General features: G+C 32.3%; 1 protein-coding gene across 2 annotated transcripts in view; it reads right to left on the bottom strand.

Annotated features, from left to right (window-relative positions):
• LOC139498949 (two pore potassium channel protein sup-9-like) overlaps positions 1-14536 on the bottom strand; it is a 92462-nt gene that overhangs the window by 57767 nt on the left and 20159 nt on the right. Inside the window, exon 1 of one of the 2 annotated variants that reach the window (XM_071287541.1) lies at positions 4290-4379. The exons of the other annotated variant lie outside the window; for it this stretch is intronic. The gene's annotated coding sequence lies outside the window, so the exon portion shown is untranslated. Of the gene's footprint in view, positions 1-4289; positions 4380-14536 lie in introns of those variants that run through there. 2 annotated transcript variants of the gene reach the window in all.

Genomic DNA, 14536 nt, shown 5'->3' with positions numbered 1-14536 from the left:
TCTATACTTCAGGAAAAGCTATTATAGTAACCTATTAAACAGAAACAATCGCAGAAAATGTACCAAAGTTAATGAATATGAATATGTATGTATATTGAAGAGAGTTGTGTAAATAACTTACATTGCAAAAACAACATATATATAAGCATAGCATGTTTGTTTAGGCAAATTACCTAGTCTATCAATTGTTATATGTAAGCCAAAGTATATTTATCTACACCCAGGACTTGATTAAATCATTGTTTTCTACAAAAGCAATACAAGTAAAGTAAACGATAAATTACGACCTATCAAGAATCGTCGTTCTTTCCTAAATTCTTTTGTGGCAATAGACAAGTTGTCATTGGCTTCTGGCTTTTTCATTTAAGGTGGTACCAAATACCTTGACTTAAATTAATTTGGCTCGTTTAATTTTCAAGAAATTTGGACAAAATATTTGCTTTGACCCTTTAACAAAAACATTAAAATTTCAAAAACTTTGAACCACAAATTCTCATGGATATATAGCAGTTTGACAATTTTGATCATTGAGAAGCTTAATATTTCCTTATCAATACAACGTGATTAAACCGTTTATATGATTTTTAAAGAGTTATCTCCCTGTTGTGTAAGGTACCACCTTAAATCACAACTTTCATTTACATACAAGTGACACCAGTTTCTGTAAGATTGTTTCTACACTGGCTTGTCAAAAGTTTTGATTAGTATAAAAAAGAAGATGTGGTATGATTAATTGCCAATGAGACAACTCCCCATATGGGACCAAAAAAGACACAGAAATTAAGAACTATTATAGGTCACCGTACGGCCTTCAACAATGAGTAAATATACCGCATAGTAAGCTATGAAAGGCCTCGAAATCACAATGAATACAATTTAAATGGGAAAACTAACGGCCTAATTTATGTACAAAAAATGAAGGAAAAACATATATGTAACATATAAATATTTTTACCAAAAAATAAAATATTTGCTTCAATTATTTCATTGTATATTTTATTTATATGTGCATAAAATTTTATAAAAATATATAAACAGCTACACTACATCAATAATCCTATTATTTTCCATTTTGTAGTTGCAGGACTGTTTTGTAACTGTCAATATTTTGAGATTACATTAATATTGAATTCAAAAAGTAAACAGCTGAGTTGCATCAATAATCCCCATAATTTCTGATCAAATCACAATAATACTGTAAATAATTTATTATTCCCAATTGGATGCATGTTCGTGATATGTAAAAACAATGCTACAACCTAGTTTATTTACTTTATAAAACAGAACAAGTCTGATTAAAATGGCCTTCACTGAGGTCGTGCGCATGTCAGTACAAATCATAATAAGCGCATGTCAGTACAAATCATAATACACCAAGATAATTATTAATATTGAAGGTGATTGACGTCAAGTATTAAACGTCATACACGATGTATTTATTGGGTTTGGCACTACTGAATGTCATGATGGTTATATCAAAGATGATTAAAAAGGCCGAATTCTACATCCACGAAATAATGTATCCTAACACGAAATGTCAAAAATGTATGCTTAACATGATGCCAATATCACAGTGAATGTGTACCGCCCAATAGCATACGACATGCATGGAGTAAAACTTGCATGTTTAATGTGTACACATTACCACGTGTGACAAGTATAGCATGGACGCATACTTATATTGATTGAAGTTAGCGTGGAACATCAGGTCATAAAGGTCAACAAACGGAGAAATAAACACGAAACAGTCGTGTAAAAGTTGCCAACTTTGTCTCATTGAAACAAATATACTAGCATGGACGCAAGTATATCTTGACATTTGCATGGAACATCAACGGATTTCAATCTTAAGAATGACATTAATTCACTCTATTAATTGCGAAAATTTTAAAAGATTTGAATTTTCCAGAACTCGCAGGAGATTATATGCGCTCCGCCTTATCAGGCGTTTTAAAAGAAGGACGGCATACAATTTTGTTTGCTCTTCATTTACATATTCGTCTGAAAGTCTCGTTCAAAATCATCTACAGCGACCAGTTAATTTGCATTTGCTTAATCGAATATATTGGGGTTTGTTGTGTTTACTCACCGAAACACTAATTTTTATTAGAACTATTTTATAAATATCGATTTCGATCAGACGACGAATACAATTTCACCGTCCTTCATGTACAACTGATGCCATAAGAAAATGTTTTGTACTTTCATTCATTTTATGTTTGAAATATTTGATAGAATGAAATTCAAAACAGTGTGGCTGTGGCCATTGATTGACACATTAAATTCATCCATTGACTGGGACAATTTAGGTGAACGTTTGTATGTAACGACCACTTCTCACTATGTACTTTTAAAGACACTTAAACTATGGGGTCACCAAAGGTTCTCAACACCTTAATAAAGTAATTCGAAAAATTAATCAGAAATAACACGATGTTTTGATTTATATCAATTATACAAATCAAAACATAACGGTTATTCCTGATTAATTTTTCGAATTATTTTATAATTAAAGGCGTTAAGAAACCTTTGGTGGCCCCACAGTTTAAATGTCTATCGTAGGTACGTCGTGAACAGTGGTCGTTACAGACAAACGTTCACGTAAATTGTCTCAGTCAATGAATGAATTTAATGTGTCAATCAATGGCCACAGCCACACTGTTTTGAATTTCATTCTATTTTAAATACAATAGTTATCAAAGATACCAGGATTATAATTTAGTACGCCAGACGCGCGTTTCGTCTGCATAAGACTCATCAGTGACGCTCATATCGAAATAGTTAAAATGCCAAACTAGTACAAAATTGAAGAGCAATGAGGATCCAAAATTCCAAAAAGTTATGCTAAATACGGCTAAGGTAATCTATGCCTGGGACAAGAAAATCCTTAGTTTTTCGAAAATACAAGTTTGTATACAAAGAGTTTGACGGAATCACTACAGCAAATTTAAGGGCGATGCCACGTTACAATTGCCTTTAACTATTAGCACTATCTTTAGAACTTCGGCATTATTCTTTATTGTTACAGTACAAACCGTTTTGAGACGGTAATTCATAAAAAGTAATATATCAAAAGGCTATACTCAATTTGTATTTTTGGTCATGGAATTAATATACATGAAATTGAGAATGGCAATGTAGAATGTGTTTTAAAGAACAGCAACCCGAACAAAGAGCAGAATACAGACAAAGGCCACCAATGGATCTCTAACACACTACACACATACATTTTTGCAGACACATTCATGTATTTGATAGTATTTCAAAAGGTTAGAATGTTTACAGATTTTCCTACGACGAAAATACTGTAATTATTATAATAGCTCCAGCCTTGAAAATTGTCTGTGTTAATCCATGGACTTAATTTATCTTCTACATAACTACTCGGACTATCTCCTTTTACACAAAATAGTTAATTAACACGAAATATACATCGAAGATCTGAATTGCTTATCAATTTATGAATTGCAAGTGAACTGATTGAACTTTCGAAAGAATTGTTTATTGCTTTACAATTCTTTGTCAATAAATATACAGTTACAAACTCCCTCCCTACCTACCAGAGTTTTCAGCATGTAACAGTAAACACACATACTTTTATGTTTGGCCTTATCAATATATGAATTGCAACTGAACTGATTGAACTTTCTAAAGCATTGCTTTACAATTCTTTGTCAATAAATATACAGTTACAAACTTCAAAAGCTTAACTGGTTAACCATGCTTTTTAGAACCTATATTTTCATTTCCAATGTGATAAATGGATAAGGCAATGTGTAGTTTAAACGTTATTATAATAAATGTAACTCCGAAAAACATGTCATGGATATTAGACGTGGATCGCTTATGGATACGTTATTTGTCTTACAATATTTACAAAAATGCTCTAAAATAGCATACGACAGCCTCTGTTTTTGATATATTTGCAAGGTGATACAGAGTAGTAGATAAAAATTCGAGAAAGCGAATCAACCATTATGAAGTAAAACAGTAGGCTTGTCTTCAAATATTGTTATGTCACGTGCTTTCATTAGTATTTGCAACATCTATCGTTTGAGGACCCTCATTCGAGTCCAGTAGGGCCAACCTTGACTTGCCGTGCATAGTTTTTTATATCTTTTTTTTTTAAATATTCCAGTAATTATCAAAAAAGAAGAGAAAAAATAGAAATAATGGATTTGCATTTCGGAAACAAAGGGCGGCATTGAACTTCCTTTATAGTTAGTTGTTGGGAATAAGTCAATGGCACAACAATAAAACTATAGTAGAAGAAACAAAATACGATTTACCTTTTTAGTGTTAAATGTCCCTAAACTTATATAATCGGAATGCCGTTATCGTGTTCAACTACTCGTTCTTCCGCGATCCGTCAATAGTATACTAAATCCTACCTAACGAATGTTGACAATGTACTGTCTTTAGGATAATCCGATTAATGCAAACATTCCGAGTCGTTAAAAGTATGCCAGTCACAATGTAACATCGTGACAGTAAATTACAGTATTACAAATATACATGTATCTTTTACAGAAATATTAAAATCATTGACAAAAAAACATATATTTCAATATCTGCACTGACCTTGAACGTGTCAACCATAATTCATATGAAATATTATTTTTTTTACATTGATTTTGTATAAAAATAAATATCAACAATATGATATGCACTTAATTAAAAGGTCAATAGAAGTCAGAATGTCACAGCTGTTTACAAGAGTAAACATATCAAAATGACATAAAACAAACAATTCAGAAATAACCCGTATCACTCGTACATATATTGTTTGTCGTGTTCGTATAGGATCGATTATGATTTATGTTTACAATTTATGTATGACTTTATCTATCCTTTGCAACAGGTGCCCTGTTGATCATGGGGATGTCGATTTACCATTTGAATATGACACTATAATGTAGATTTACAGTTTAAACATGACACTTTAATGTCCAACTTGATGAACGGTGGATGAATTTGTGTTTAATGTGCAGTGGCAAGTAGTACATGCCTATCAAGACGAAAACATTATAGGTACCAGTCTTATATTACAACTCCAGTTTCCGGTGCATGACAAAACATGGAGGAAAACAAAATAGTGCTTTTTTTTTCTGAATTTTTTTCTGAACTCAATTTTTTTCTGTTTGATTATAGGTTTATGCTGAATTGAAACATATATAGAGATTTAAAATAAAATCTTGCATCTTTTGGGGGATATCAATCCAGGAAAGTGGAAGGATATCATGTTTACTGGAAGTGGTGCGGCCTAGTAAAAACAGCAAACAGGAAGTAGAAAAACAATTTTGACTTCAGGATTACGTAACTTTTTATTCTTCGTGGCATGACCCACTTTTTTCTCGATTAAATCACAATTTCACATCAGTACAAACATGATATGAACATGAATATATTTCTATGTAGCATTTTTTATTATTTTATTTTCAAAGATCAGCTGTATTGCATGTAAGCCTATGGAGCAGTCAATTACAAGACTGAAACCTGAAGATGTGACATGTTTATATTTAACGTCAAGTAACAAGTAGTACACACATTTCAGGACAAGAACATAAAGATGTAATATGTTTATACTTAACGAAGTACATGCATATCAGGACGACAACATATGTGATGTTTATATTTCACGTCCAGTGGCAAATAGTAAAAGCAAATCAGGAAGGGAACATGAAGATGTTATATATTTATATTTAACGTCCAGTGACAAGTAGTACATACATATTAGGACGAGAACATGAAGATGTGATGTTTCTATTTCACGTCCAGTGGCAATTAGAACAAGCATATCAGGAAGGGATATCGTTATATTTAAGGTCCAGGAGCAAGTAGTACATACATATCAGGACGGGAACATGAAGATGTGATATGTTTATATTTAACGTCCAACAGTAAGTAGTACATGTATATCAGGAGAAACATGACTCTGTGATATGTTTATATTTAACGTCTAGCGGTAAGTAGTACATGCATATCTGGTCAAGAACATGAAGATGTGATATGTTTATATTTAACATCCAGCAGTAAGTAGTACATGTATATCAGGACGGGAACATGAATATGTGATATCTTTATATTTAACGTCCAGTGGCAAGTAGTACATACATATCGGGACGGGAGCATGAAGATGTGATATGTTTATATTTAACGTCCAGTGATATGTTTATATTTAACGTCCAGTGGTAAGTAGTACATGCATATCAGGAGAAACATGACTCTGTGATATGTTTATATTTAACGTCCAGCGGTAAGTAGTACATGCATACAGACCTTCTAAAATTCAAACTGACCACACGCACGATACACGCACGCACGATACACGCACGGTGAATGCACGATACACGCACGGTACACGCACGATACACGATACACGCACGATGAGCGATGAGCGTTACACGAAGGATTAACGCAAAATGAATGATGAATGATGAACGCACGATACACGCACGATGCACGATGAATGATAAATACACGATACACGCACGATACACGCACGCACGATACACGCACGTTGAATGATTCATTGACGAATGAACAACGAACGCTTTTTATACGATTCTCAAAGCTATTTTATTTAGAATAGTATTTAAAATTGATATGCATTTTAATTAAAGGCAATACTTGTAGCTGTTTTGCCGATACCAGTATAATAGATAATCTGCTATTTTGCCAGCTCAGATTCAAATAACTTTTAATTTTCATGTTATATATATTTTTTTACTTTGACGGATACATTTTATAAACGTTTATATATGTATATATATAATTAAAAAAAATATTGTAAGCTGTTTTCGTATTCACTACGAGCATAGCAGAAATTATTTGTTTCTTTTACGTGCACTGCAAATTTTTGTAGTTCTCTACATATATACTTATCAACAGGACATATTAGGTTAATTTCACCAATAAATGAGTAGTTGAACAATATTTAGAACGTGTCGGTTTTTCCTTGATATTGCAAAAAAATCAGTGATCCGTCGACTGACACGAGCGAACTGACATAACAACTGATTAAACAATCATAATCTCTTTTTTTAAATGTAAGTTACAATACCAAATACTTCATAATATACTTCTGAAACGATTTTTCGTCCTGAATATGCATGAAATTTTTGCCACTGGACGTTTAAACAACCACTGAATAATCAATTAATCAAATTTTGCTCTCAGTATAAATGAATTAAACAATATAAGACACAATTGGTGTCTGTTGTTTGTTTTTAAGTAAACATACTGAATTTGTTTATATTCCTTAAACAATTTCAAGTATGTATGAAAATTCATACATATTTTCAAACATCCTGACACTTCAAATTTCTAGGAGGTGAGATTCTCGGGGTTTTACCTAAAACTCTTTGGGAAAATGCAATTTTTAATTCCAATTTGAAACCAAACGGTAACAGATTTCCCAAGGTTTTTGTCTAATTTTATAAGGAGATTTGAAAAATCGATCTAAATGGTAGTTGAAATTATTCAGTGCAATGATTTTGTGCCCGTCGTTGTCTTTCATACATATCAATTGGTGTATTCACTGTTTGCTGTTCGTAATCTGTTGTTTATGGCAGTCAGGTCTCGCGATCGGGGTCCAAATTTAAGCCCCCACTTAGGTTAATTAATGATCATTTATAGGGGAGGGGCTATTTTTCTCGATGCAAACATTATTTTCCTTCCTGAAAAAAAAACCAGCTTAACAATTTTCTATATTTTTTCATTTAATCATAAACCGATGCATATTAAATGATTTAAAAAAAATTTAGAACCATATTTTTATGGTCATTATATCTAAATGTCAGGGTAATTTTCTTATCCAAATAATTGTTTTTTTCATTTTTTAAGGTAATAATGTTATCAGTTATGTAATTTGACACGACGTGTCTTATAGTTCAGTGATATTCGGAAAAATTAACGAAAACAGGCACAGGCATTGTTCAATTATCATTTGTGATCTTTTATTGATTAAATTTGAATATTTGCATTAAATATCACTCTCTATCTAGATAAGAAATTTGTTTACATTGTACAGCACCCCTTTAAGTTTTTGTCCTTAGCAGCATAGTAAAACTCATAAGTACACTCAGGAGTCCTTAGCCGTGTTTAGACGAACCATTTTCTGCTCTTTGGTCGGATTTTTGTCTCTTTGACACATTCTCCATTTCAATCCTCCATTTTATTTAATTAGTTTTGATTCTCTATATCTCTCTGTTTGATGTTTTTGCAGACAAAAACAATTCGCAGAATTAATTTAAAAAAGCAGACTCTTTCTTCAAAAATCTTTATATGACATGAATAATAGTTTCCTATATAATGATTTTTGACAGAAATTTACTTACTTAATAATTGAAAAATTCGTTCTTTTATCGACACATTTAAAATTGCTGCCGTAAATGTTATTTTGCGCGACGCCAAACTGTGAAAGATCGGAGAAGATGCATTTTTCGAGATTTAACCATTAGCTTAAGAGCTTGTGTCTCTTCTTTTTAGAAATAACATGTGGCTTGATACCGTATGGAGATTTTTGTTCCAACTATTATGAAGAAATTAACGACTTTTTTTTAACTAGATAAATATACAACAAAAATACCGTTTTTTCTTAAATCAATTTCTTTTAACAAAAATCAATTAATATTAACAAAGAATTGTTACACAAATGTAGTAAGAACCCAATTTTGTAATAATGATATTCCTTATCTCTTTACCAAAATCGGCATATCCATTCCTTATCTCTTTACCGAAATCTGCATATCTTTATATTTTGAAACATAAAATGTTCAGGGTGTTAAAACCGAAGTATTAAGTAAATGTCGAATAATTCAAACCTATTTGTCTTTTAACTTTAGCACATGAAGATATAATGTTTAGCACATATACACATGTACAAATTGATTTTGTAAAAAAAATCACTGTCGGTCTAAAACTGTATCGCATGCCCATAATTGTCCTTAAGCTTTAAATGTCAGATCATGAGGGTGTGAATGGGGAGTCATTATTTCTGTATTCTATATAATTTTAGGCAATTTGTTCTATAATTCGTTTTACCTTTTGTCGATCATTCTTTATTCAATATATTCTAGTACCTCATCATTTTCTTTTCTTTATATTTGTCTGGTTATTTTCTGTATTCTTATTTTTTTTGTTTATAATTTCCTTCTATAAACCCCCATCCACACCCTCATGTGTAATGGAAGACGATAAACATTTTAGTATACATACCACCCGTTGTCACTTTCACCTGACATACAAATCACATATTGATATTACAGGCCCGTTATTTCCACCTGGACACAGGACTTATATAATCATTACGTAATAATAACGGATATAGTAAATTCAGTAGAATATAACCTGTATCAACGCACAGACTTGTTAAATGTATTTTGAACTGACAATTTTTAATCATATTTTTAGTTATTTTAAAATTAAGAATGAAAAATGTCAAAGAGACAACAACCCGAAAAGAACAGTTGACAGCCGAAGGCCACCAGTTATATTTGCTAATGTTTTAGTTTCGAATAAGACAAAAGCCATTGTATTTTCAGAAAATCTCTAAACGGATAACGTTTAGCGACCTTGACTTGCTAACAGCCCTACCACTGTCTCTAAACATTGCCGAATTTAAAAGCCTTTATCAATTAAGGGACAGACTCTACCTAGGTTTTGGTGTTTAAAAAAAATATCCATTTCAGAACCAAATTGTGACTTCTTTATATTTACATCAAAATTGAGTTCAAGGCAGTATTTTGTTGAAGAGAACTATTACAAAGTGCAACATGCGAGAAGAGGTTTCATTTTCCTTATTGTTTTTAGTGATGTGACTAATCTTTCGAGGTTACGTCACGGAAATATATCTTAAATGAAAAGGTGCAACTGGGTGCATCCCTTAAAAACAAATTAAAAAAATCTATACATGTGAAATGGCGGGTATTCGTCAATCAGACAGCAATCCAAAATATGATCATAAACACAAGAAAGTTACCTGACATCTATAATAAGAGGTTTAAGCATACATGTACTCCGCGCTGGTATCAATTTAAATACTGAGTTGTTCACTCAAGTAAAATTTAATATACACGTAGGACTGTGAAACGGGAAATATACGAAAGATTTGTTAAATTAAAAAAATCTATACATGTAAAATGGCGGGTATTCGTCAATCAGACAGCAAACCAACATATGATCATAAACACAAGAAAGTTACCTGACATCTATAATAAGAGGTTTAAGCATACATGTACCCCGCGCTGGTATCAATTTAAATACTGAGTTATTCACTCAAGTAAAATTTAATATACACGTAGGACTGTGAAACGGGAAATATACGAAAGATAACATGCCACTAAGGACTAGATGGGATGTAATTTCTTTTCATATTATGGAATATATCGATAATGCATAAATTTCAAATTTTATAGAAAATATCTATACTATTAAACGAGAAGACCTCATTTTTGGTGTCGCTTCTCTTCTTTCCACAATAAATTAATCAACACGCCTCTGTGTCCTATAGGTACAGTGCATAGTCGCATTTGTCATCCATTCATATGATTATTCAGATTGAGTTATTTTAGGAGAAAACGAGAAAAAAGGCATCCGGGTATGGTCCCGTCATTGTACGAAATTTTAAGTCAGATTAGACTTCCGGTTTGCGTTTTTCTGTATATACTTTGAACATACATATACTACGAATAAAGTGTATTTTCAGAATTTTATCTGCTATCATTTTAAAGTTTACTATCCATGGCAGTCACAGAGTTTATTAAATAGAGAGGGTCTGTATACTATATCAATGATCACCATGGATCGATTAGTAAACTTAAAATTGAAAGTAAATACGCTTTATTTATATAGTAATGAATGTTCATAATATACAGATAAACGCTAAAATTATTCATGTGAACTTTTGATACTTTTTCTGAAATTCTCCAGTCATTAAATCTTTTACAAAATTCATTGATTACAAAAAAAAAAGAAGATGTGGCATATGATTGCCATGTTGAGACAACTCTCCACAAGAGACCAAAATGACACAGAAATTAACAATTATAGGTTACCGTACGGCCTTCAACAAAGAGCAAAGCCCATACCGCATACTCAGCTTCAAAAGGCCCCGAAATGACAATGTGAAACAAAGCAAACGAGAAAACTAGCGGCCTTATTTATGGTCCGAGAACACAATTATTTCGTAGTGCATTTCTTTTAGAACATAAATGAAAATAAAAAAAATCCCACCTGCGCTTTCTCAAAGAAACTTTTACAGTGTGTTGTACAACTTTTGGGACAAATTATATCAAAATTATAGAAAACTTCATCGGCTCTAACTCAAAATATTGACAATTGTATGTTTAGGGCGTCTTGAAATCTTTTGACAGCTTCCGAAGTGCTAATTTTAAACCTTTTTCAGCTGGACCAAATCACTACTTTCCTTTAAAATTCTGGACCCAAATTTTTTTACAGTGTAATTTTATCCCCCTACTTGCAATTTGAGGCATTAAACATGGAGAAATAAATTTGAAAGGGGTATAAAAATTAATGGCAAGTAACCCACTGTCAACACTAGGGACTATCGAAAATCAAGGGACGACAATGGTGGTCTCGGACCTTATGTACAAAAAATGAACGAAAAACAAATATGTAACACATAAACAAACGACAACCACTGAATTACAGGCTCCTTACTTAAATAAATGTTAATAACATACTAAATGTATGTTCATATTGAAATTGATAGAAAACCCAAAATTGTGAACTTTGGAAAAAAAGGTGGAGGGTGAAAAAAAAAAACATTTTCCTGTCCCCAATAACCTATGACTTATGATACTTTTGCTGAAATTCTCCAGTCATTCTGTATTTAACAAAATTCTTCCAACAACACTTTACATACTGATACTTTAAACTACGCTCTGAATGCCCGCGATTTCGCGGGTGTGTTCTAGTAATAATAAATAAACAAGATATTCAACATTATTAAGACACGTGCCTGTTTTTCTTTGATATGCCGAAAATCAACGAACCGTCTTACACGTGTCAAATTACATACAGTAACTGATTACACGTGAATCCTAGTATCTGTTGTGTTAACGTTTATGGACAAAATCGGTAAAGTTGGATACTAATAAATGAATAGTTGTTGAAAAAAAATTTCAGAACGAAGAAGAATTTATCTCAAGTGTATTTTGTAAATATTTCATGTAAATAATAAATTTGTCAACAAAGCATTATATCTATGTCGGTTTTTAAAAGACCGCATACAAATTTTGCGTTTGTATATTGGTATCACCTCGTCGTCGTCCGTCGTCACAAATTCTGGTATACTTTGTGGTTATTCAGTTAATCGCCATTTTGAATACGTGTTTTATAGATTCGAAAATGATACTTGTCCACAAATGAACATGTTGAAGCTGGTTACGAGGTTTCACTACATATTCGTACAATCGTTCTTTAAGTTTTTGAAAGTACGTGTTGAAGTTTTGAAAACAAGACAAAGATGTGGTATGATTGGGGATGAGACAACTCATCGCAAGAAATAAAATGACACAGAAGTTTCACCATAAGTCACGCCACGGTCTTCAACACTGAGAAATGAACATACATTGTACCACAGTCATTATTTCATAAATTTTCTTATACAATATGTTAAACAGACAATTTGTTAAAAAAAATCGTAAGGTTTCCGCGGAACCCAGTGTCTCGCCTATTCTTTCTGTGAATCGCAGGCTCAACAAAAATGAGGAAAAAAATCAATTGAATATACCTATAATCTTTTAATTGAAAGAAGCTTCTGTCCAAGTTTACTAAAAAAACCCAGGACAGTTTATGAATCTAATAAATGTTTAAAAACTTCTTGATACTATCTTATGATCATAAACAAGCTTCTGTCCAAGTGGTAGAAATCCAGTATAGTTTAAGAAACGGTTATTAAAATGTCAAAAACTTTAACCACAGAGTTTTATCTCTAACATGATATATAGAAATAATACATATAAAAGCACTCCTTCTAGTCCTTAGCAGTGTTTAGACGTACCGGGAAAAAAACATCCGTCATTCTTAAATAATCATAGAAGGTTAACAACTAGTCTGTTTCCCGGCCGTTATTGAAATTATTGACAATACCTTAATATTTGTATATTCCGAAGACATACTGCAGGCGCGTAGCTACGTTTACGTCAAAACGCCCCGGCGTACACTCGAATTTTGATTAAAAAAATATATTTTAATCTAAATAGAATACAAATTACTTATAAATTATACATCAGCCCTGTAAATCTTTTTTCAATTGCGAATAAAAGTGACGAATTTTACTTTTCAAACAAAAGGTATCAAATTATATAGATCTGTTAATTGTCTTTCAAGTCTGAATCTACTAGCTGTGAATTTTCAGAGAATTTTACCAACTTATTTTTTATTTAAATGAATTCATTATCTTCTGTGATTCGATATTGTGGTTTTTTTTTGTCGAGCCTGTGACATATTTATCTGTCGCAAAAGCAAAATATGTGTTATTCTAAATTTCGTCGGTGGTGTCACTCTTGAGGAGGGGTCGGAGGGGTTCTAAACCCGAAATACCGGGCTTAAAAATATGTAATCCCGATGTCCCGAATTTAAAAAAACAATAAATCCCGACATCCCGAAATTAGAAAAAAAGAAATCCCGGATCCCAAAAGGATCTATCCCGAAATCCCGAGTCTAAAAACACCCGATCCCGACATCCCGAAAAAAGCCGTGCCTCCCTCCCCCACTCTTTAGGAGAAGAATGTGGTTAAAAGGTTGTTTTTTTAATATCAATACCTTAAGCAAACCTTTGCATGGAAGTTGGACAGAAAGTTTTTATGACAGAAGAAGCTTTTTTCTGATTTATGTCTGAATCAAAATTTTGAAAGCAATTTTTTTTACTTCAATTGGGGCTTATCTTTACGCAATTTAACTGTCTGAGACTTTTTCAAATGATATATTTATTGCCTTAATAGATTTTTGTTATAGTTGTGTTGAGTCGATATTCCGAGAAAAGTAAAAAAATCTGAAAAAATATGTTTTTTTAAATCCTGTCAAAGATTGATAAATGCATTCACTTTTCGCGGGGAGCAATTCCAGCCGAGAACCAGGATTCAACAGAAACCTTCCGAACATAAATTATTTCATATTCATTAACGACAATTACGATACCCATGGCTCCTTTTAAACATTTTTTTTTTAAAGAAACTGGTTTAGACATAAAAATTATTTTCTCTATATCCATTGACCATTATTTAGAATCCACATTAACACGATGAATAAACTAGACATTTAAAATAAACAATTTAAATTCTTTAAGTATGCTTTTTCAATAACAGGAACGGTATCTCATTCTTGATAACCTGTAAGCTTACGGGGGGGGGGGGGCTTCGCCACGTTGAACCAACTACCAACAGGTGCAATGACTTAGGCCCTCAGACCCCTCGCTGAGGTTCGGGCGTACACGTGAAAATGACCACTGATACTGAATGATTTACGGAGGGGACCAACCTAGTTAACAACGTACTATTGTGAATTATTT

Source organism: Mytilus edulis, chromosome 12 (assembly GCF_963676685.1).
Source record: "Mytilus edulis chromosome 12, xbMytEdul2.2, whole genome shotgun sequence".
NCBI classification, from domain to species: Eukaryota; Metazoa; Mollusca; class Bivalvia; order Mytilida; family Mytilidae; genus Mytilus; species Mytilus edulis.
This window is presented reverse-complemented; position numbering and strand designations above follow the sequence as displayed.